The following is a 23470-nucleotide window of genomic DNA, read 5'->3' as shown; positions in this document are numbered from 1 at the left end:
CCAGACGTTTTTTTTTTTTGTGAATTTTGAATATTTGAAGTTGTTAAACTGATTTAATTTTTTTTATTATAAGCTGGTAGATAATTCCATGGCATTTAGTTTTTGAATATGATGTTCGGCATATGTACATATATCCGCCACGGCTACGAGTTACATTGGCCAATCAATCAGTTGACCACTTTTTTCAATTAATCTGGCCGGTATGGCGTCAATCGTGGCTTGCATATTGCAATAACTCGATTGTTAAGTGCGCTGTGTGGTAAGTTGCAGCGTCTTGTTGGAATCAAATAGAAACTTTTGGAAATAAAATTAAGTCGGCTCGATAGCGCTCGCCATTCACCGTAACGGCAGCTCCTTCCTCATTTCTAAAGATATAAGGGCCGATGATGCCTGCCAGTGTTCTATGAGCTTCGTGAACAGATTTATTATTATTATTTTTTTTTTTTCAAGTAAATATCCACAATTTGGAAGCGTTGTTCTGGTGTTAAACGATTCGTGATAGTTTGCCAATCCTTCCTGGACAGAAATGTCAATTCAGTTTGTCATTCTCATCTGTCAAACCTTAGATACCGATATCGATTGTTTTCATGCAGCTAAAAAAAATCCGATATAATAGCGAATCTGATTGTATGAAATTATGATTGCACAGAGTAACCTGTCGAGTCCTGAATGTATGCGCTCGTAAAACTTTTGGTAATTTTCCACATGGTGTCATAGCGTCGGCAGGTCAGGCCACACTGTAGCGTGTTTCTTATGTATTTCGAGTTTATTTAGCGTTTTTTTTTTTATTCAGATATATATGTATGCAGATACATGCATTTCTCCCCTCTGTTTTAAAAGCATTTTCATTGTTTTTTTAATTAAATTGTAGTCTATTGCCGATTTGCTTCTTTCACTGCTTTCATCCTGCAAACATTTTGAATTTCCTTATACATACATATGTACACTCGTGTTGTATGTGCATGCATCTCCATGCATACAAGTACTTAGCAAACTTTCACCGATATTGCAACATTACCAGTGTGTCCATTTTAGTTGGCGCCAGACGCCGGTCTGGCTGCCAATTTGCAAACTTTCCTGACCCAATGATTACATTTTCCGTTAAACTACATGTATCGGCCAGCGAAATGTGCGCTTCGAAAAACAGGATCTAACAACACATTTTACATATTCATGCCAACTTGAACACACAACTTTTAACCTACGCCTATACATATGCATGTATGTATGTATGTGTGTAGCAAACAGGCGCAAATCTAGAAGGAAGCAGTGGTGGATTTCTTTGCGATGGCATCTTGAATTTCTGTAATGAATAACCACAGTGGTACAATTCAATGGTACTTTTTAAACCATACATTCGTGATTTTACATTATTCATCGTTCGTATTTAGACCTTCACCTTAAAAAATACAGAACTGGGTGTACCACTCGAATACCCACTTAGTATATAAATATGGCTTATTAAAACTAGTATTAATGTCACTCCACTTTTTAGTTGAGGGCGGTAGCCATAGTTGCCAGCTCGGTTTTTTAGACACTAGATTTAGTGATTTTTAAAATTAAAATGACACAAAAACATGATTAGTGATGCATATGATGTAAATTGTCACCGGATTCTATAGATTCTTTCTTAAAATTTTTCCTTCCATGCTAGCAATCAGCGCGCTATCAGCAACTTTAAGAATCCATACCTCACATCCATACATTAAGATTGGTCGGATAAGGGTCTTGTACATAGTTGGCTTTGCAGTTTTAGACGGGACTAAACAAGTCAAGGTGGGCATAGTACGTTTTGTTGACGGCGTTGATGTGATCTCTGACTGCAGAAGTTGAATCATAGCTGCATGCGAACATAACTCCCAAATAGTTAAAGTGCTGCACTGCTTCAAAAGTACAAGCTCGATTTCAGTAAACATTTGGTTTTGCTCTCGTTTACAAACAGTCCAATACGGTTCGCAATTTTGTTAATTTTTAAAAAGGTTTCTTCTAAATCGTTCGTCTTCCTCGAGAGAATAGCGATGCCAGAACATAGAGGTAAATGAAATTTCTTATAAGCTTGCCAGGAAGGTGTTGACTGAATTAGTCTCACAGATCGCCTACCCGGTTATCGGCATCCATCTGACTGCTGTTATAGGGGAATTGCATAACTTATTTCTGAGAAGAGCGCAGAAAATATGGAGCTCCAATTCTTCGTGTGCTATTTCAAAAACATTTTGGCCCAGTACAATAGATGCATGACGCAGAAAGTTCTGGAGACTCCACGCCATTCAATTTTCAAACTCGTAGCTGTATTTACCGGTCATTGGACGTTCGGCACACATGCAGAAAAGATAGGTTTACCATTTAAACCCCATTACAGAAGCTGTGGGGACCTTTCAGAGAAGGAAACCGTTGAGTACTTTCTCTGTAAAATATCTGGGTTTGGCAGCTAGACGATTAAGGTCACTGGGTGCTTCTTTCCCCGACAGCCTTGGTAGTGATCCAACAGAAATCCCATCAATCAATAGCTCTGGTTGGCTATAGATACATATCTGTCCATTGAAGGTCTCATAATGGTATCAAAATGGCGCATTAGTGCTACTTGGGGAGTGCCAGACTGGTACTTCAGCCATTTCACTTACCTACCTTTATTCAAATAAAGAAAAAGCTCAAAAATTCGACTAAGCCAGATGCAACTGCGGTTGCTCTTAAAATTGAAATTATCAATTGTACGATTTCGAAAGCCTACACCAATTTAGCATTCTTAAAGAGCTACGCGAAACATTTCAGAGAGTCACTTTATAAGTTTATTAGTTCGTTCAAAATTAAAGCCTTTTCAATGCCTACAATCCATTCTGTAACCTCCATGTTGATAGAATTGAGAGAGTTTAACGTAACTTCAGTCGTTGTGGTCTTCGATTGCTTCATTGACCCCGTTCGGTCTTAAAGTACGCGTTGCTCGCTCATAGATCTGAAACCCCATTCGCACAAGAGGATCATTCAATATTTATTGTTTATATACGATGCTATTAATGATTTAGTTGACTGACCCTTGATCTCGATTTTGCTATGCCGAGGTCTCTGTTTGTGATTAGATATTTCCATTTATAACAAATCACTTGTATGATAATTAGTCAGTAAGAAATTACAATTAGCTCCACTGTACTAAGGTTTTATAATCATACTATAGACTTAAGTCTAAAGACGCGAAATGCACGGTTTGAGTAAACGAACATTAATAAAAATATATCCCGGAAATAGTATGAAAATTTAGGGCGACTTTCTCAACTAACTAAAAAAGTGAACTTTACTAACCAAGCCGATAAACTATTTCTAACTTTAAAGTCTCTTCAACTCTGTTTATTTTCACAACCTCTTGAAAAGATAAATTTACTAGTTCCGAAACTGAGATGAGGCGAAAATAAAAATGCATTATTTAGTTCAAAGGAGAATTCCTTTGTAAACATACTACAGATCCAAAAATGTCACGAGCTTCTGCAGCAAAATATTTGAAGAAGTCGAAGATATTCACAGATAAATGGCTTCAATAGTATACCGAAGTTAAAAACGTTGGCAACTTCCTCAGACGAGGTCCAAAAAAATACCTCTCCAAACGAAAGGTTTACTGCTGATATCGAAAACTTCAACGACTGAACAGTTCGGTTCCAGATAAGGTTCATGCTTTAGGCTGGTTGGTTGGTTAGAGTGGTGATACATCCACAATCCAACTAGCGCTTTCGCACCATTTTGTTGCCACATCCTCGTTACCAACTTGTTTAACAGTTACTTACAGCAAGACTATATCCAATCTGTGCGGTTTAGGAACATTATTAGGCTGTTGACGTCTATGCCAGACAGTTGCACGAGACTCTCGAACAGCGGTTTGCCCAGGATTAACATTCTGTCCTTCCATAGGGCAGGGCATTCACAGAGGAAATGGAAGATTGTTTCCTTTTTCTGCGGTTGTTTACAACTAAAACAGTATGTGTTATGAGGGATGCCCATTTTGGTGGCTTGTTCTCCAACAGACCAAAGCCAGTTATGACTGCCGTTAGTCTACAGGCTTCCCGTCGTTTCATGTTTATCAATGTCGACGATTGCTTGAAGTTGTAGGTGGGCCATAACGTTCTGCTGATTTTGCATTTCGTCTGGTCTCTCCATCTACAATCTGCGATTCGAAGGTATTTTAGGGAAATTGCATTTTTGACTGCACCTAATGGTGCGAGTACCGATTCTGGAAGAACGTTATTCATGGCAGATCCCCCTCTTGCCAGTTCATCAGCTTTTTCGTTACCTTCTATGTTCCGGTGTCCCGGGACCCAAATTAAAGTTACTTTATGGTTTTCACTCAAGGTGATGAGACTATTCCTACTTTGCTCCACCACTTTAGAGGTTGTTGTAGCCGATTCCAGTGCCTGCATTGCAGCTTGGCTATCCGAAAGAATAGCGATATTGCCCTTAAAAGAGAAATCTGCGATTAGTAACCTACAGGCTTCCCCTGCTGGTATTAGGGAGACGCACAGATTTTTCAATTCCAAGTCTGTGAGAATATATACCAGCTCCAACACCACAATCCATTTTACTGCCATCCGTATAGACTGTAGTGTCGAAATTGTTTAGAGAGAGTCCCTTATTCCATCCTTCCTTAGATGGAAAGCGAGTGGCAAAATTCCTATTGAAAGTTACCGTCGGGACGATGTAGTCAGTCCTCACCGAGATTAACTGAGCTTGTCGCAACAATAGACTAGCGTGACCATAAGTTTTTTATGTTTAAGGCTACTTAACCGAAAAAAGGATTTGATTTATTTGTGTTTACCGTCAATTTAAATGTTGATGAATAAAATTTACCAAAAAACATTATTACCGTCAGCTGCGAAGATATTTGGATTTTACAAGAAGGCATCTAAGAAGAAGGCGTGTAGAGTGGATACAGCAAAATATTATTTAAATGTAGGATCGACCTTCATCACAGTAGCTTTATGCAAAAACTATTGGACATGTTTGAGCTATAGTTAAGCAAACACAAATAAGGCGCCCAAACAGTTATGAAAGCAAATTCGATTGATTTGGAGCCGATTACCTCTGCAACTAGCGCATAAATTAGCACGAAGTATAACTCGAAGATGTGAAGCCATTATAGCTAATGGTGGTGACTATACATTTTATTGAATCGAATTTGGCAAGTAGTTTCTAAGTTATGGCGGTCACGCTTCTATTAGACAGACTGTAAAAGCCACATTTAAATCACCAACAACAAACTTTTGGTTATCAGCGTGAAAAAGTGGAAAAAAGAAAATATTTTCTATTGACAAGATTCGAATGCTTGTTACACATCATAAAAGAATGATGATGTTCTGTTTTTCTTACGAGACACAACCGTAAAACTGCTATAAGCAAAAATGAAAACAAAAGTATCACCAAACAGTAGCAAAGCCATCAACATTCTGTTTAACCACCCCGGATGTGCCGCTGGATGCATGTGCCCATATATGTGTATGTGAGTGAGTGTGTGTGTAATTCATTTATATTTGGCACTAGATTCTATGATGTAATCAACCCACTCAAAATTGCGCTCCCATTCACGTCTGATCTATGTAAGTACGAGTCATTCCATTCCGTCATCCATGTGCCAATTTCTATCTCGAGAATGTTTGCTAAATTGTGTTTACTACTTTATGCGTCGTCTAATTTACGAGCGGCAGTAGTGCGCATGCGAAAACCATAAACCTACTCACCCTCATAAAAGTCAATACACTGTAGCTGATTTGGCGCCATCAACGTCGCCAATGCGTGGCAAAATGTATCAAAAAAAGTTTGAGTCGGCAATTGACCTTACATACACACATAAATAAAAGGATTCCGGTTAAAAAATACAATGAAATTTAAAGCTACACTTATTTCAATCACTTTATTACAGCTCCACTACAATGTTGAAAACTCCGGAGATCTAATTTTACTCGTACGAGTATTACATAACCAATCGTAAACCCCATTAATTTGTTGCTCTCCAAGTTATAGCCGGGAGCAATAAAAATTACCTCTTTTGCTACATAATTCATTTGGATTTATGCTCTGGAAAAAGATATGCATACATACATACATTAATAAATATGTAAAGCGATGAAACTTTGAAGGGTTTTCTGCCAACATTTCAGTCTTTTGAATTATAGCAAACGAGCGATATACTGAAAGCGTGAAATAATAGTAGTGGAATATAATATATGTAAAGGAAATATTTCTCCGAACTTCGGACAGATCTTTCTATCCCCAAACTGGGGTTTGATGGTCGTGCGAGGGCAATCTTGCCAAATAGGCAGAATTGGATTGAGGGAAAAATTTACACCGAAGCTTGCACCTCTGTCTTCACTAGCGGCTCCATGTGGGAATGCGATTTGGAGCAGGGTTTTCTCTATATCAGCCAATTTATCTATCTCCTTCAAATTGCCGAATACTGCTGGTGTATTTCAGGAAGAGGTCTTTGCGATTTTGCAGGCATGCAAAATGTTTAGGGAATGTGGGAGCAAGGGAGATATTAACATTTTCTCCGATAGTCAAGCCGCGCTGACGACGCCATGGTGCAGAACCAAACTAGTAAACTCCTGTAAGGAGGTGATCAAATCTCTTAGGTGTGCAGGTAGCATTTATCTGGGTTCCAAAACATAGGAGCGTAGAGAGAAATGAAACTACTGATGAGCTTGCCAGAAAAGATACTGAATTGGTCTCAGAGACTTCCCACCCGCTCATTGGCATCCCCCTGACAGTTGTTAAAAGTTGTTGTCATAACTTATTTCTCAGGTAACGCAGAATAGATGGAGCTCCATTTCTTCATGTACTATTTCGAAAACCCTTTGACCCCAGTACAATAGACGCAGGCTCAGAAAGTCCTGGGAACTCCCGCCATTCTGTTTTCAAACTCGTAGCTGTGTTTACCGGTCACTGGACGATCGGCCCACACGCAAAAAATCTAGGTTCACCAATTAACCCCCATTGCAGAAGCTGTGGGGACCTTTCAAAGAAGGAGACTGTTGAGCACTTTCTCTGTAAATGTCCGGGCTTGGAAGCTAGACGATTAAGGTCACTGAGTGCCGCTTCCTTCGACAGCCTGGGACAGTGCGCCAACATAAATCACATCAGTCTCCTCCATTACATCAACAGCTCTGGCTGGCTTCGGATATCTTCCTGTTGGAGGTCTCATAATGGTATCAAAACGGAGCTTTAGTGCTACTTGGCGAGTGTCAGAGTGATACTTCAACCATTTCACCTACTTGCCTATATGTAGATGTGGTATCATACTATTAGGAGAAGCAACCCCACACATTTATTTTAGCGCCTCCGTGCCTCATCGTCCTAGAAACGTGCTCCGAACCAAATTGATCCTTTAGAGCCAAAAAGCGCAATTTTTGTCGGACCATAAAAAGTTACGCAATTTTTGGGTTCATGTCAATTATGGCCTTTAACGAATATTCAATTATGGCCTTAAACGAATGGTCTGCAAAAGTTGTGGCTGCAAGAAAGGAACTTTTTCTAGGCTTTTACCAGAAATTTTAGCCTAAATAATTATTTTGTGTTTTATGGACCAATTTAAAGTACTTTTTTGATCAAATGTGTGATCAAAACAATGTATAAACACTTATCAGCCTCTTAATTATTTTATTTTATTTTATTTGAAAAGGGTTTTATTACCTTAAAAACAGTCCGTTACTTGGTGTAGTAAAGACGTTGGGGTTAAACGCAGTAGACGGACTAGTTTACAGGAATAGCAGCCCTTAGTCTGGAAAAGCCCGAGTCATTCCGGTACGTAAAAACGGCTGTCATGGGAATTAGACTATACCTACTTTATTGTTGCCAGGTTGCCGAGAAGTAAATAATGATTTAACAGCCTTCGCCGTTTCCCTCAGCATTTGCACTACTTTTGATTTCAACATGACTGAAGGATAAACGGATTTACTGAAAACTGCTTCCCAGATTTTAAGCGTTTTGATGCTAGAGAAGTCTAAACTTCACTTTGTTGGATATCCAGATTGGCTTCTAAGGCATTTGGGAAGTTGTTTACATAGCAAAAGCCACATATAATATATGAATATTATAAGAGGAAGAATTTTATTCACTTAATTCTACAATTTTTATTTAAAAAAGGAACTATGTACTTATGCGTCAGTGTTCATATGGAGCTTTCCATTCAACCAATAGGTTCATTCCGTCATTCAGCACGATACCAAGATCGTGTACCTAAATTCATTGTTTGTAGATGATAATCGGTTAGGTTACGGTAGCTTGCATTCTCCATGAGGGAATGCCACTTTTTTAGACTTTCCCTCTAATTCTCAATGTGGCCACTTCACCTCTATGTAATAAAACCGCAAATATTGTGAACGGCTACGGATTCAAAATCTGCCAGACATCCAAAGAAGTTAGAATTTTAATAGCGATGCGCCTTTTTCCAAAAGAAGAAAAAGTGTTCAACACACTCCACTTCTGCCGCAAACATTAAAGGAAAACGCCATATGCTTCCAAGTGTTGCCATTAAGTAGTGCCCGGTGATGATACCAAATACTGCACTAATGGAATATCGGTCGAAGAACTAATATAATGGAATGTCGGTTGAGTAACCTCGGTATGTTTCCATCAATTCTGGGTCAAACCTGACTAGTTAACTTACAATTTACTATTGTTGACCTGTGCGGGATAAACCGACCTAATCCAGAGCTTGCTTAAGAAAATGATCAGCTTCAGTCCGTTGTCGAATGTTTCGTTGTGCTGGCTAAACTTCCTTACTGTAGGACGAAAAATCACCTTCTTGCCCACTCTGGCTTTGCAGTCGCCAAGCACGATTTTTATGTCTTGGCGGGGGTAGCGCTCATAGGGACGTTCCGGGCGCTCATAGAAGCATACTTTTGGTCGCATCGTCTTTATTTTCCATTTGGGCGAAACCAATTTTGCGTTTTGACGTGATAACGTCTTATAATTCGATTTAGCCGGCTGCACGCACGAAAAAATGTGTCGTTACCTTGCTCATTTAGCGTTACCTCGCTCATTTGTCGTTACCTTGCTCATTTGTCGTTACCTTGCTCATTGCCGTTACCTTGAATGAACTGCAAGCGAAAGCGCGGAACGAACGACAAAGCAAACAAAGCAAACGAACGGCTCGACATCTTGCTCTCTCCTACTTGAGTGAGCGTATATATGTATGTATATGCGCATATGTACATATATAAATTCACGTATTTGTATTTGCATATGCCTTCTTAATGATTATTATTAATTTGATTTACTTGAAGAATTTAAAATAAAACCAAGTTTGTTAATAATACCTGTTGTTTTAATGTTATTTTTATTAATTTTTTTATTATATATGAAGGAAAAAATGTATGGTAATATAGAATAATATTTACCATATACCTTATAAGATATGTTGTATACTAATATATGTATATAAACATGCATATACATATACAATTTCGCGCAATTTTCAAAAAGAACAAATCTATATGTAAAGATGCATACAAGTCATATGGGCATATCAAATATACGAATCTATTCCGTACGCAAGCAAATGTAAGCTAATGTGCTTGAACTGCAAGCGAGAGCGCGGAACGAACGACAAAGAGCACAATCGGCCCCCGCGTTCGGCAACGTTCGACATCTGGCTCTGTCCTACTTGAGTAAGCATATATATGTATGTATATGCATGTATATGCGCATTTGTATATAAATTCACATATGTACTTGTATTTGCATATGAATTCTTGCTGTGTGCATGGTAATGAACCATTTCTCTGTTGTCCTATTCAATGATAGAAAAAGTAGGAAATGAAAGGGAGTGTTTCGAGTGTAAAGTGTCTTGAAAAAGGCAAATCGATGATGGTGCCTTTTAGTGTTGTTGACTTATTAACGTCTGATGCACAATCGAAATTGAAGATATCTTTCATGAATTTGATAAATGTTTCGTCATTTCCATACAAAATATCTATCAAACAAATAAAATTAAAATTTTGTTTTGAAAATTGCAACCATTCCATCAATATTTTCTTATGACGTTGTCACGTTAAACTATCGTCAGTAAACCGACTTTACAGACAACCTCTTTTTTTATATGGTAGCTACAATAGATGTCGCAAGGTCCACGCCCGGGAGTTGTGACCTGCTTGAACCGTCTGCACAAGAATCATCCTGGCCACTCTCTACTGAATGGCGATCAGGGACTTTCCCGACTTGCGTGGGCATCAACCCATGGAACCTAAACTTAGGATGACTTACTATCGTAGCTCGAACTAATTGCCAATTTTTGATTCTTAAATGCATGCCAAGACATAGTATAGGCATCAACATTGAAATTGCGTATGCATACACACATGTAGGTGAACATATATACGTACATATGCATGTAAGAATATGTGATTTTTACTTGTCAAACTATGTTGTCGAATTAAATTACTCACTTGTAAAAGTATTCTAGTTTTTGTGGATACAGGCCTAAAATCTCGCCAACTGAAAAAGAAGAAAAACAATAAAACATTTATTAGTGAGTGATCACGAAATTCTCTAAGATAAAATAATTTTATTATATCATAAACCAGTTAAATGAATAATTCAATTCAATAAATGTATGTACACATTCGCATGCATAGACACACACACATGTGCGTATATTCTATTCATATACATACAAACTGTGTGTAATTATATATACATACACATACGTAGATATGTGTATTTAAAAACAGCTCTTTATTGCCATTCTAACTCAAGTTCATGATGCTGACGCTATGCGCGAATGCCGGTTTCTATGTATGTACAACTGACTATCTCTTAAAGCAGTGATGACGTGTTGCCGGCATATGATGTCATGATGTTAAGCAAAATAATCCAAATCATTCAACATGGTTTAACGCTCATTGCTTAATTGCCTCACCACTAAGCAAAAGTAGCTAAAACCGAGAATAAAAACAATATTTTTAAACTCTGGTGGAGCTCGAAATTACGATGTCGTGTTGCAGCCTGTGTCGAAACATCCGCTTCTCTTCGTAACTAATGCCCTAATTCTCTGCCCTTTAATTCTCCTGGTTTCTCCCATAAACTTTATCTATTACTTATAAAGAAATATAACCTCAATTATAATTCAACTTTCCACATGCACGTATTCGGCAGCCCTCCTTTGTTTTAACCAGTTCAAAGTCTTGAAAATCTCTAAATTACATTAAAAAGTCTACTAGCTATATAATTTAGTTTATTACAATTAAATATTTTTTTTTGTATTTCTCTTATTTAAAAATCAAGCCTTCTATGTATAGTCCTCTGCGCCATATGACAAATATCATTTCTGCCACTATGGTGAGCAAGCCGAAAATAGCCATTCAAAGAAGTCTCAGCTAAGCTTTATTTCATGTGTCCGATTCCTTTTGTTTAAAATTTTTGTATGCCAAATGAAAATTTGTGAAGGTCAACTCTGTTTATTCTGCTGCCAAGTGGCCATTAGAAGCGATGTTATTTCAGAAACCTGCTTTATTTCTTTACTGAAAATTGCACTTTTGATATTTACATTACAAGCAAACACCCTCTATTCCAAGAAAAACTGAACTTTTTTATGAATAAAAAAACGTATAGTGCCATCTTTTGGAAAATATTCGTATTTGCTAAACTATTTCCATTTTGGCATACTGTGAAAATAGCTACTGCATCATGTTGGTTACAGTTACGAGAATTCTTGGAGGTGTAAGAAAATGAATACTTTGAAGCAGAGGTGGGCCATTAATGTCACTCTAATAAGAGAGCAAACTCATCAATTAATTATTGACGAATGCGATGAGTAAAATGCGATAGACCCCGAAAACCTTAATGATCTTAGTGCAAATTAACGTGGCCTGTATACTCTTAAAATATTATACCCGGCGTTTGTTCGATCCAAATTACACTAGATTACGCTGCTTTTATTTGGAGACCTTATCATGCAGTGAATCGAGTAGAGAGGGTTCACAAACTTGAGCGTTTCGCAAACCGAATCCCGAATCCATCATACGGATCTCACTGCCGATTCATTAGTCTTTTCCCATTAAGTAACAGAGGCTCTTTTCAGTCAGAGTCATTTATCTTTGATCTCATTTATGACAAAATTTACTGCCCTGCTAATATAGAAAGCATACAGTTTAATGTTCTTTGCAAAAATTTTCGATGTTTTCAGATTTTTCGCGTTGGGTGCAGTACAATTTCAGAAAAGGCAAACAGAGGGACTCCACAGGGAGGAGTGCTCTCTCCTCTTCCATGGAAACTAGTGATGAATTAAATTCTCCGATACTTGGAGGTGTTGAATTAACACTTTAAACATCGACTAAATTATGGAGATTTAATGCAGAAGAAAGTGCAGAAGAAAGTGCAAAGAAAGCTTCTAATGCCTTATACGCATGCAGGAAAATGACCTATAAGACATAGGAATTGTATCCTCGATTCACATATTGCATATACACGGCATACATATAATACTCTATGGTTCGCTAGTGTGGTGGACGGCGTGTGATAAAATGACGCAAGTTAAAATATTGGAAAGCGTGGAAAGGATTGCAGAAATATGTGTAACCGGCGCTATGAGAGTGGTTTGCAGAAGGGTTTAGAATCCGATCAGCACGCACACAATTTCTTTACATATGGATCAAAAATGACGGAAGAAGTAAGAGCAGCTGTCTTCCCTCTGCAGTTTGATCTCCAAAAGCCTTTCAGGCTTCCTAATCACTGCACAATATTTCAAGCTGAGATCTATGCCTATTGCCTTTCTGAAAACGGAACTAAATTATTGGAATTTACTCCTCTCTAAACTCGCACAAACATTTTCATCGATAGTCAAGCTGCTGTTAAAGCAATAATGACTGTAATGAATCTTTGAGAAAGGACAATTCACAACTTACTGGATACCAGGGCAAAAGGTAATAGAGGGAATTGAGAGAGTTGAGAAAGTTGACGACCTTGCTAAGACAGGCACCCGCTTGACTAGGATGAGTACGGCGAACAGTTTTAATGACGGAATTAGACGAGGAACTAACTCTGGAAGCACAGTCTATCTGGAAAGTCTCGACCGCCCACAGGATTGCCAAAATAATACTATGCACTTGCAACACAAAATCAGCCAACCTTATTTTATCATTCCCAATGAAGGAATATAAAATAGTGGTTGGAGTACTGACGGGACATTGTCTCACTCCATATCACGCAGTTAAAATGGGATAGGTCCAGAATGACGCGAATAACTTTTGCGAAGAAAAAATGGGTACGTTAGAACACCTCCTTTGCCACTAAGACAGCAGAACTCGTTGCAACTGCCTGGGATCGGTATATTTTTCATCTCTGAAGGATATTTTAAACTGTTTATTAAAACTCGCCAAAACATGTCTCACGAACTATGTTTAACACGACTCGAACAACACTGGTAACACATACTTGTGATCTATGCGAGATCTATTCAAATTAGCTAGATATACCTAACCTAACCTAGTTTTATATATTATAAATTTGTTAAAATTCAATTTCAACTTGTACGAGTACATATTTTGTAACACTGCTTGCGTAAGTAATTTAATTTTACTACACTTTTTTCACTTTTTCTTAAATGTTCTGGATACTCGTATTGTGGTTATTAATTTATCTCTTAAATGTCTGTTTAAATAGAGAAATAAAATTTAACCTTCACATTATTCCTGTCGTTTATTCCTGTCAATTAAGAATTTCTAGTATGGCCTCCAAGTAACAGGACATATTCCAACCTACAGCGCACAAATACAGAAAACAGCATTTTCGGGGCATTAGAGTCCGTCAAATTTTAGCTATTCCGTTGTACAAAACCCGTTATACAAAACCTACTACAGAATTTTTAAGACATTAAAGTGCCTATTAATCGAAAAATGACTGTCGAAAGTTGCAACTAAATCTTTGGGTTCTTTGGCAGATTAAAGTACAAGATTAGATATGTTATAAGTATGAAAACCATTAAGGATTTTTCAAAAAGTGGCAAGATATCGTTTTTTAATATTAAAAAAAAGTCTTAGTTTGTGACACCATAAACAACTTTGTCTACATCTGTTTGAAGCCTACATACGCCAGTTGAGTTATCTATAACTGGAACCATTTTTAAGTCATCAACATATAACAGACAATTAGTGAATGACAAGCAATTGCAAATGCCGTCGATAAATAACACAAAGAGGAGGAGACCTAAAATACCCCACTGAGGTCTCGGAGTTTTAGTTCTTTCTTCATGCCATTTTTCTAGCTGTTCTAATTAAAATGTAATGTTTATAATTTTGTAAAATATACATTTTTTAATAATTATTTAAATAATTCACCCAGTTTTATTTAGCTTTACTTTTTTTTAACATCTGGTGGCATTGCCCGCGATTGCAGGTGTTGTTTGAGTTCTTCTGCTTTCGGCAGTCAAATCTCTCTCTCGCTACTGCAGTGTTGCCTAGCTTTGGATATAAAAACGCACTAAAATACCCATTCAAAGAAAATAACCCAACAAATTTTTATTGAATCACTTAAAGAACTTTGTATGCGTGACAAATTGTCTTTAAAATGTGCGTTTTTTTAAATAAATGGGTTATGCTTATGTACAATTTAATTTATGAGTTTTTTTTTGTTAAGCGAGACTCTTTTGTTAAGGGAACGACTTTTTTGCTATATTTGAAGTTACGTAACTAGATAAGGTACTCTTTTTGTAAAACTGTCGGTATGATTTCTTTAGTATTTTCTGGTATTTTGTTGCTTATTTTTACAATGAATACAACTCTTAATGTCCTATGTCTCACTAAGGATTGATGACCGGAAGAAACGATTACACCTCTATGGTTTTAATTCGCATTCAGTAAGTTCAAACGCTTTTTAAAACGTGTAAGAAGGTTTTCAATCTTAAGAAGAGTTGAGAGAAGAAGATTTAATATTCTTGCATAACCTAAAATGGAGCCAAAAATTAAATTTGCACTTTCAAATTATAAAATTTTATAAGAGTAAAAAAAGTTTCATTAGCACTAAAATCTTCTCAGAGTGACATTTTTTAACCTTTTTTTGTTTAATAATATAGTTTGTTTTTTAACTTAAAGTTTCGGTAGCTTTAAATTAAAAAAAGAAACAAACACGAAACTTAAAAATTTTTGCATTTTGAGTATAAAAAAGCATTAAATTTATTGTGAAGAGCAAATGGTTGGCAACACTGCACAACTCGGCAAACGTGACGTCACCCACTCTTGATGGGCGCAATCTTCTTTCTATCATTCTTGGCCCACTATAGGAAGACAGAGTGAAACCCACTAGCCCTTTCTAGCGCACTGAACCGCATCCCTGACTACGCAATGATTATTTATATAATACAATGTTGTGAGAGACTCTATCGAATGCTTTGAACAAATCCGTACACAAATATGCAAGTGGCGCAAACGATTTCAATCACACAAACTGGCAGACGCCAATAATGCCAAAATGTGTGAGTGAATTATTGACAGCAATGCAATTTTTTTGTTTTCATTTACAACATTCACCTTATTCAATTTATTTGGTTAACTGCAGCTATTAATTATTCCTGAAACTACATTAGCATAAGGAAAGCGTCATTAAACGATTGAAGCGCATAGTTACCTTGTTTTACAAGTATGAATCGGAAAAGGGTGGAAAGTGCGCCCTTTGCTATACGAAGCAAACAGCGAATATCTTGATTAATGAAAAAATATTTGTCACATGTTTTTTTTTTAGTAGAGGGTGTACATACCCACACATATCGCTACATAAATATGTATTAAATTATTTTCTGCAGTTTATGGACTACTGCTGAAAAATGAATTTAATTGACTTAATTCGTTGATGACATAAGCGTGCAACAACAAATCCAATGAGAAATAAACAAACTAAACGTATTTTGCCGGCAATACATATTTACATATGTATGTATAAAAAATACGCAAGCAAAAACATACTTATGAATGCATGTGTGTATAAAAAGTTGATTTGCAATCAAACAACATTCACAATGCAAAGCGCTGAAGTGTACTCACATACGTAAAAATATTTAAAACATGCGAAAATAAACAAAAGTGAATTTTGCCTACTAAACATTACAACCTTGAGAGCTGCTATCCATAAAAGTCCATGAGAGGAAAGTAAGTATTTTGCGTGGAATTGTTTTGCTTGTAGAAACAAATTGAGAAACTTTGCCTTTCTCTAAAAGTATAAATAAACTTCTTATTTAGTTTTTATCTATTTTTAGCTTTGTATAGAAATTCAAGGGCGAGGTAATTTTACGCATTATGACTCCCCGCGAAAGTGGTGCTGATAACAAGTCTTTTTATACCAAAACGTACACTTAAATGGCATTCATACCCTGCAAGAAAATTAAAGAAATGAAAGAGTCCATTATTGTCAGTTTTTTATTAAAATTATACATAAAGAGTCTTTCAAAAGTGACGCCTAGATGTCAGTAGGGAATAAACGATATCTTTTTTGTGGCAATCTGTCAAGTAGACCGAGAAAAACGCGTTAAAATTATAGATTTATATCTCTGTCTTTTTATGAAAATGGCTTATTTAAGAACAACATATCGCAAAATTCGTGATTTTTTTTGTGTGGAAATAATCGTTTGAATGGTCGCCAATTCAATGGTTAGTCAAGAAACTAGCTCTGTCGAGGATGGAAAAAGGACCATTAGAAGGCAGACCTAAAATATTATGTTGGGAATATTGCTGCTGTAATGCAATGTATTGCTGGATAACCTTCAACATCGATATCTCGACGTACCCAACAATTGGACGTTCATGAACCGACTATCTGGCGGATTTTACCTGCAGACGTGTAGAGCCGTATTTTGCATAAAAATAGTGAAACCTGAAAGAATCTAAATTGTTGCATGTTTTATTTTAAAACAACACTATTTTAGAAATTCCTTTACTTCAATAGTCGATAAAAACAACTTCAAAGTTTTCAGTTTGGAATGAAATAAAAGTATAAGTAAAGTAAAGTATTTTCAGTAAAGTAAAAGTAAAGTATTTTCATCTAATGAAAGACTCTTAGTTGATATCGCCACGCATTTTTTACTCAGCATAAAAATAGTGTCGGTGGTAATTTTTGCATACTTATTAAAAGAAAATGTTTTCGGATTATGACACTATGAAATGAATGAGCGATTTGTATAATTTTTTTTAAGTATGGCTTTGATATTTCAGAGAATCCCTCTCCTGTGGCAAAGCTCGAGTCAATAACACAACCCAATAGAAAATATGTGCACTTGTATAACCTAATTGCTAATATTTTCAAAATTATATTTATTTACGAATTGAGTGAGGTTAAGGTTTTCAGATTTTTTTTATTTTTATTATTTTTTTTTTTTTTGAAGAATGCAGAAAACTTCAAGAATGTTTTGCCAAAATTTCAAGTCGGTCGCAGCAAAATTTACGAAGCTATGAGTATTTGAGTGTCAGTTGCTTGTTACTACACCTGCTCAACTTAAAATTATTTTTCTGAAACCTTTTATTTTCAAGTCCGTGTACGCCATAACTCAAGATCTGGACCCATTGAATTCAAATTTTTCGCAGCACCTCTTCACGTAACTCACTAGGTATCTTTGGGAGATTTTTTGTTTTTAATTATTATTAATCTTATTATTATTCATCTTACTTTAAAAAACATAGCCGATTTTTTTTTAGCGAAAATATCTTTTTGCCTCCCAAGTCTAAGAAAATTTTCAATTTATCGAGAAACTTCTCCTTTAACAAATTAATTTTATTTTTTTTTATTTCAGATCGTTTTGATTTCAATAAATGATGTACACTGTAACACAACTTTTTGTTGAAACACCTCCGGCATGCTCAATTTTGAGGCACTCTCTGGTCTAGAATTTTTGAAAAATCGATTTTTTTTCATGTTATGATAGTTTATACTTTCAAAAATATACATACTTGCAAATTTTTATATTGAAATTCGTTGTAGTTTAGACGTTACAGTCCTTAAAACGAGACCGGTTTTTCTCGAAAGTATTTTTCCCTAGTTGGCGTAATTCTTAAAAAGTACTGAACCGATTGATTTGAATTTTTAATATGTTATTGAGTAGACTTAAGGCTCTCGCGGGTAGCAGAATTATAATTTTATAATCATTTTTTCTATTTTTACGTGAAAAAATCCTTTTTTTGTTTTTCCAATAAACAGATAAAATGTCTAGAAAAAAGTTTTTGTTTTTGTAAATCTGCTATCCACCACAGCGACGTATCTCCTGCTGAATAATCGGCCGATTTTTTTTTCAGACGTACCTGAGCAGCCCAATCAGTCACGCCGCCAGTGGCACTCATTACTCATACTACCGGACTGTTCGAAAATATGCGAACAAAATCCAAAGCTCTGGTATTTAATTTGTATATTGAAGTGTTGAGTTTTTCTTCATCTATTCTCCGTGATGTCGGAAAATAAAGCATTAAAACGAAAAATTTGCATCGCAAGAAAAAATTCTTAACATCATGCCTTTTTCCTCCGGATTAAATTTACCTCTTTAAGCTGGAAAACAAACAACCAGATCTCCCAGAATTGCTATAGTACAAAACATTTTTAGAATGATTGCCTTGTTTGAAAGAATACACAAAAACAACAGTTAAATTTGTGACTGAAACAGCAGATTGCATAAAAGTGGGCGCCACATTTCGAATGCAGTGTCCTTTCCACTTGGGGGAAACTCAAATAATAGCAAATTTCATCAAACCTATCATGTATGTATGTGTATTTTATTTTTAATTTAATATACAATTAATACACACATACTTTCACAATTTACTGAATTGTATAGAATTCCAACAGTGTACGTGCCATTCATAAGTAAATCATTCATTTTATTTGTATGACATCATCCACTGCTTTTCATTATCACCTCTGCTTGGTAGTACACACATACCAACAAAAGTGAATATTGTATATATGCATAGAGATAAAAATGTATGTAAGGCGTAAAAGAATGATAAGAAAAGCATAGCTGCCTTTCGAGTTGCCACTAATTGAAAATGAATAATAAAATTCAATGTCAAGTGGACTTCTACATCCCCATGTACATATGCATGTAATTATGTAACTGTTAAAAAGTTATGTTGAACAAGCTACCTCGAAAATTGAAAAATAGCATTGCTAATAGCTCAATTACACACAAAATTATTTATAATGATTTAAGTCAAACTATCTAACTATTATTTGTTTTCCTGTATTAGGCGTAATTCTGTCCACTAAGCCGAGCCAGATAGTACATTCGGTATGTATGGTATTATATGTATGTAACACGCCCTAACAAAACAAACACATTCTTTTGTTGTTTTTTTTTTTGTTCAGAATTCATCAACGTAATTTCCATCAAGAACAACAACGCAATCATTCCACCGCCACTCTAACATTTCAATACCACTTTTGTAGAAACGTTAATCTTTTGCTTCAAAATCCTCAAAGGGCCCAGTTTCAGCGATAACTCCTTCATTCTTACTCTTCTTACTCTGTAAACAGCTAGTGGCCGCTGGGAGCTAAATCTGGCGAATACGATGGATGTGGGCACAATTCGAAGATCAGTTCATGTAATTTTGCCATTGTTTAGAATAATCAAGACGTTCTTGTTTTTAGTCAATAGTGAGCAAACGCGGCACCCAAAATTAATTTCAGGTATTCCCTTTAGGAACATAAATAAATAAAATTAATGCTAGTTAACTTTCGGACTCATATTTCACGTGTCCTTTTTTGGAAAAAACGCTTTAAGGCTTATATGTGGGTAAGACTCCGTCAGAAAATATGAGATTTGCAAGTGGTCTTTCGATTTCTTTGAAACTTTGGGAAATATTAGTTCTAGGTAAGATACATTCGAGCCTAAAAGGATTTTGAAAAATTTTCAAAATTGAGTCATCTACGCCATGTTGAAAATCGGGACCGTGTTTTTTTTCAAAAATCAATATTTCTTGAACCGTTGGATGGATTTCAATGCAATTTACAGACAATATAGAAACAAATAAGTAGTTTAAATTAGTATTATGTTAAAAAAAAAAATTCGAAATTTTGACCAAAAAAAAGTCAAACAAATTTTTTTAATCAATTTTTAGTTGATTTGGCCAGTTTTTAGATTTTCTGTTATACACGTAACGATTCCTTATGATTTAACCTTTATTTTGAAAAAAAAAATGTTATGGTGTCTATAATAGTTCTCGAGATATTGCGATTTTAGTGGAAGCGCGCACGCACGGTTTAGGTAACAGGTGTGCAATGCGCGCTGCGTTATGTGTTCCTGTATGAAGTGACTGGAGCAGACTGCTGCAGGTCTGTGCGCGTTTTTCTACTCCCGCGCTGCGTAACTGCGAACTTCACGGTGCGCGCTTCCACTAAAATCGCAATATCTCGAGAACTATTATAGACACCATAAATTTTTTTTTTTCAAAATAAAGGTTAAATCATAAGGAATCGTTACGTGTATAACAGAAAATCTAAAAAACTGGCCAAATCAACTAAAAATTGATTAAAAAATTTTTTTTGACTTTTTTTTTGGTCAAAATTTCGAAATTTTTTTTTTAACATAATACTAATTTAAACTACTTATTTGTTTCTATATTGTCTGTAAATTGCATTGAAATCCATCCAACGGTTCAAGAAATATTGATTTTTGAAAAAAACACGGTCCCGATTTTCAACATGGCGTAGATGACTCAATTTTGAAAATTTTTCAAAATCCTTTTAGGCTCGAATGTATCTTACCTAGAACTAATATTTCCCAAAGTTTCAAAGAAATCGAAAGACCACTTGCAAATCTCATATTTTCTGACGGAGTCTTACCCATGTATATTATAAATACTGAAATAACATATTTACATAAATTGATATTGATATTATGTAAAAGCTCATTACCCAAAAACAAAATCGCATAGACATTTGGAGGTTCTTCCAACATAGGTCACGCTTATGTTGCACCCCATTATTTTATCGGTGCTAAACACGTTTCTAAGATTTTTGCTGATAGAATGCTGAAGCAGACTTTTTATTGCAGACCTCTTTCAAAGATAAACTTAATACTTTACAGTCTGATTTTTTATTTTATTTTATTTTTTGCATCGAAGGCAATACACACTATTATAGTGTTATAGGACGATTTTCGCTCACCACCTTTTCGTTCATCTTAATTCTGTAGAATTCGGTGAAAAACAAGTAATAGTTTCAATATTTGCCCTTTGTTAGCAAACATTTTTTTCGGACATCTCGGAATACTCTATTTTTTCTTGAAAAATAGAAAGTAAGTCCTCCAACTGATGTTCGTGATGGGCTATATTCAATGTACCAACCTAAGATTTTCTTTCTACGCAGAAATTCCGCGATATGTAAAGATGAATTTTCATTCTCTTCAGGTGGCTCAGAACTATCTGTTTGGGACTGGGATGATTGGTATCGTCATAAACTGAAGGAAAATAAAAAGACACCACTTGATAATACGTCCCTTTGCTTTTTTATACGAGGGGCGTTTGAAAAGCCTGTGTAAAGAGAGATGGCCCCACTGGCGCGTATCGAGGTTATGTTTAGTTAGTAGCATCTCTTGGAAAAACGCACGCAAAGCTTCAGCCTGGTCGATCAATTTCTTTGTATTTTGCATTCATTTGAATCGAGGAAGCCAAGTGATTTTCCTTTCCCATGACGACAACGCACCAGTTCACGCTTCATAAGTTGTAGTCACAAAATTTATGAAAACAGGGTTCCAACTTGTTTTACATCTCTTATGTTCTTCATCGGATCCCTATTGGTTCCCTCGCATCACACGGACTATCATTTGTTGCCCAATTTGAAGAATGGCTGGGGAGAAAAATATTTTATTCAAACGAGAAGGTAATTGCAGAAACGAATGGCTATTTTTCAGACTCCGAAAAATCCTATTTGTCGGAAGGGATCAACAAAGCAAAGCAGCGTTGAACGAAGGGTGTAAGCCTAAAAGGAAACTATTTCGAAAAATAAAAAAGGTTTACCTTAGTCAATTAAGTAGTTTTAATTTTTGCACAGATTTTTCAAACGACTCTCGCAAGTTTTCTCATATTCTCTTTTGCTAAAACTTTTAACTCACATTTTTTATAACGTTGAAGCAAACTTTAAACACAACGTATTACCTTTCAGTAATCTTTTTAATAAATATATAGAGTGTTTCGTTTAAGGGCAGAACAACGTTTCCAAATTGTGGAAATTTACTTTTAAAAATCTGTTCGCGAAGTTGATAGAACCCTTCGTCCATTTTACGTGCGGTGTACACGCTGGCAGCATCATCGGTACTTATTTCAGTCGAAATGAAGAATGAGCTGCCGTTATGGTGAAGGAGAGCGCTATTGATCCATGGAGACTGAATTTTTGTTTCCACAAATTACTCACCTATACATAAATTCCACAAATTACTCGCCTAGAAGTCCCTATGAGTTATGTTCAAAGTATTTCGTGAAAAATACTCGATTGCTGCCAGCTGATTGCTAACTAAATTTACATATTTTTCACAAGTACCTTTCTACATAACTCCATAATCTAAGTCATAAAAGTATCGGTGCAAATAAATGTAATTAACAGTTAGTATTAATCAATTTTATTACGACTATGGACATGTGCACGCTTATATACATATGTAGATATGTACGTGACTCATTAGAACGGCAGCATTGAGTAATTTATGTATTTTGTTTTATAAATTCACTTATGGTCTTAAATGACAAGTGAAAAAGAAATTAAAATACTCGTAAATTTCGTATTAAGTTGAGATACATAAGTAAATTGTTGTTGTAATATATATTTTTTATTGTGATCAAATTAAGCAGTGAAACTCCAAACATAACAGGACAATATTTGCCACAATTATTATTATTATTTTATCCAAGAAATCGTTACGAAATTTATTAAAAATAAAAATAAATAATCTTTTATATAGTTTTCCAACAAATTCAAGCAGCAATTTGATATTTCAACATTTTAATTCCAGAATAAACGAAGCAACTGTTGGCTGTCAAAAGCAAATTCAGACATTCAATAAATTTTATTTTATTCGCAGACTTCCATTAGGTTCACCATTGGCATCTTTCCATAATTGCTTTCAATTAATGAACTCGAACACTGAAAAATGACAACGCTGTACTTATATGACAATGCGTATGTATGTATGTACATACCTAGCAAATACCTCGCATGATATAGGCAATTAATTCTAGAAATGCCGGTCCCAGGTTCCCGAAATTTCGGGATATCTGGATCGCCTCTGTTTTTTTAAGTACCGAAAAAACGGGATTAGGTGGTGATTTATTAATTTTTTCAACGAAATTTTATTGAAAAAAGTTCACATTAATCCAAATTACAAAAATGTATCTTTGTGGGTAGGGTGTGCAACATTTTCAATTTCAGAACATGCATATATGTATGTGTTTTCCTCCATGCAACGAATGCTCGAAATTTGTTTTTAAATTGGGATAAAAAATGAGTAAGAGTTTGTTTTCATTTTCAATTTTTGTTT

At 35.6% G+C, this 23470-nt stretch overlaps 1 protein-coding gene across 9 annotated transcripts in view; it reads right to left on the bottom strand.

Moving 5' to 3' along the window:
• LOC128868038 (protein 4.1 homolog) overlaps positions 1–23470 on the bottom strand; it is a 117312-nt gene that overhangs the window by 34783 nt on the left and 59059 nt on the right. For 8 of the 9 annotated variants that reach the window (XM_054109761.1, XM_054109759.1, XM_054109753.1 and 5 more), the window contains one exon: positions 10419–10467. The gene's annotated coding sequence lies outside the window, so the exon portion shown is untranslated. Of the gene's footprint in view, positions 1–10418; positions 10468–13648; positions 13668–23470 lie in introns of those variants that run through there. The other variant, XM_054109758.1, reaches the window with a different exon arrangement.

Source organism: Anastrepha ludens, chromosome 6 (assembly GCF_028408465.1).
Source record: "Anastrepha ludens isolate Willacy chromosome 6, idAnaLude1.1, whole genome shotgun sequence".
Classification (NCBI taxonomy): domain Eukaryota; kingdom Metazoa; phylum Arthropoda; class Insecta; order Diptera; family Tephritidae; genus Anastrepha; species Anastrepha ludens.
This window is presented reverse-complemented; position numbering and strand designations above follow the sequence as displayed.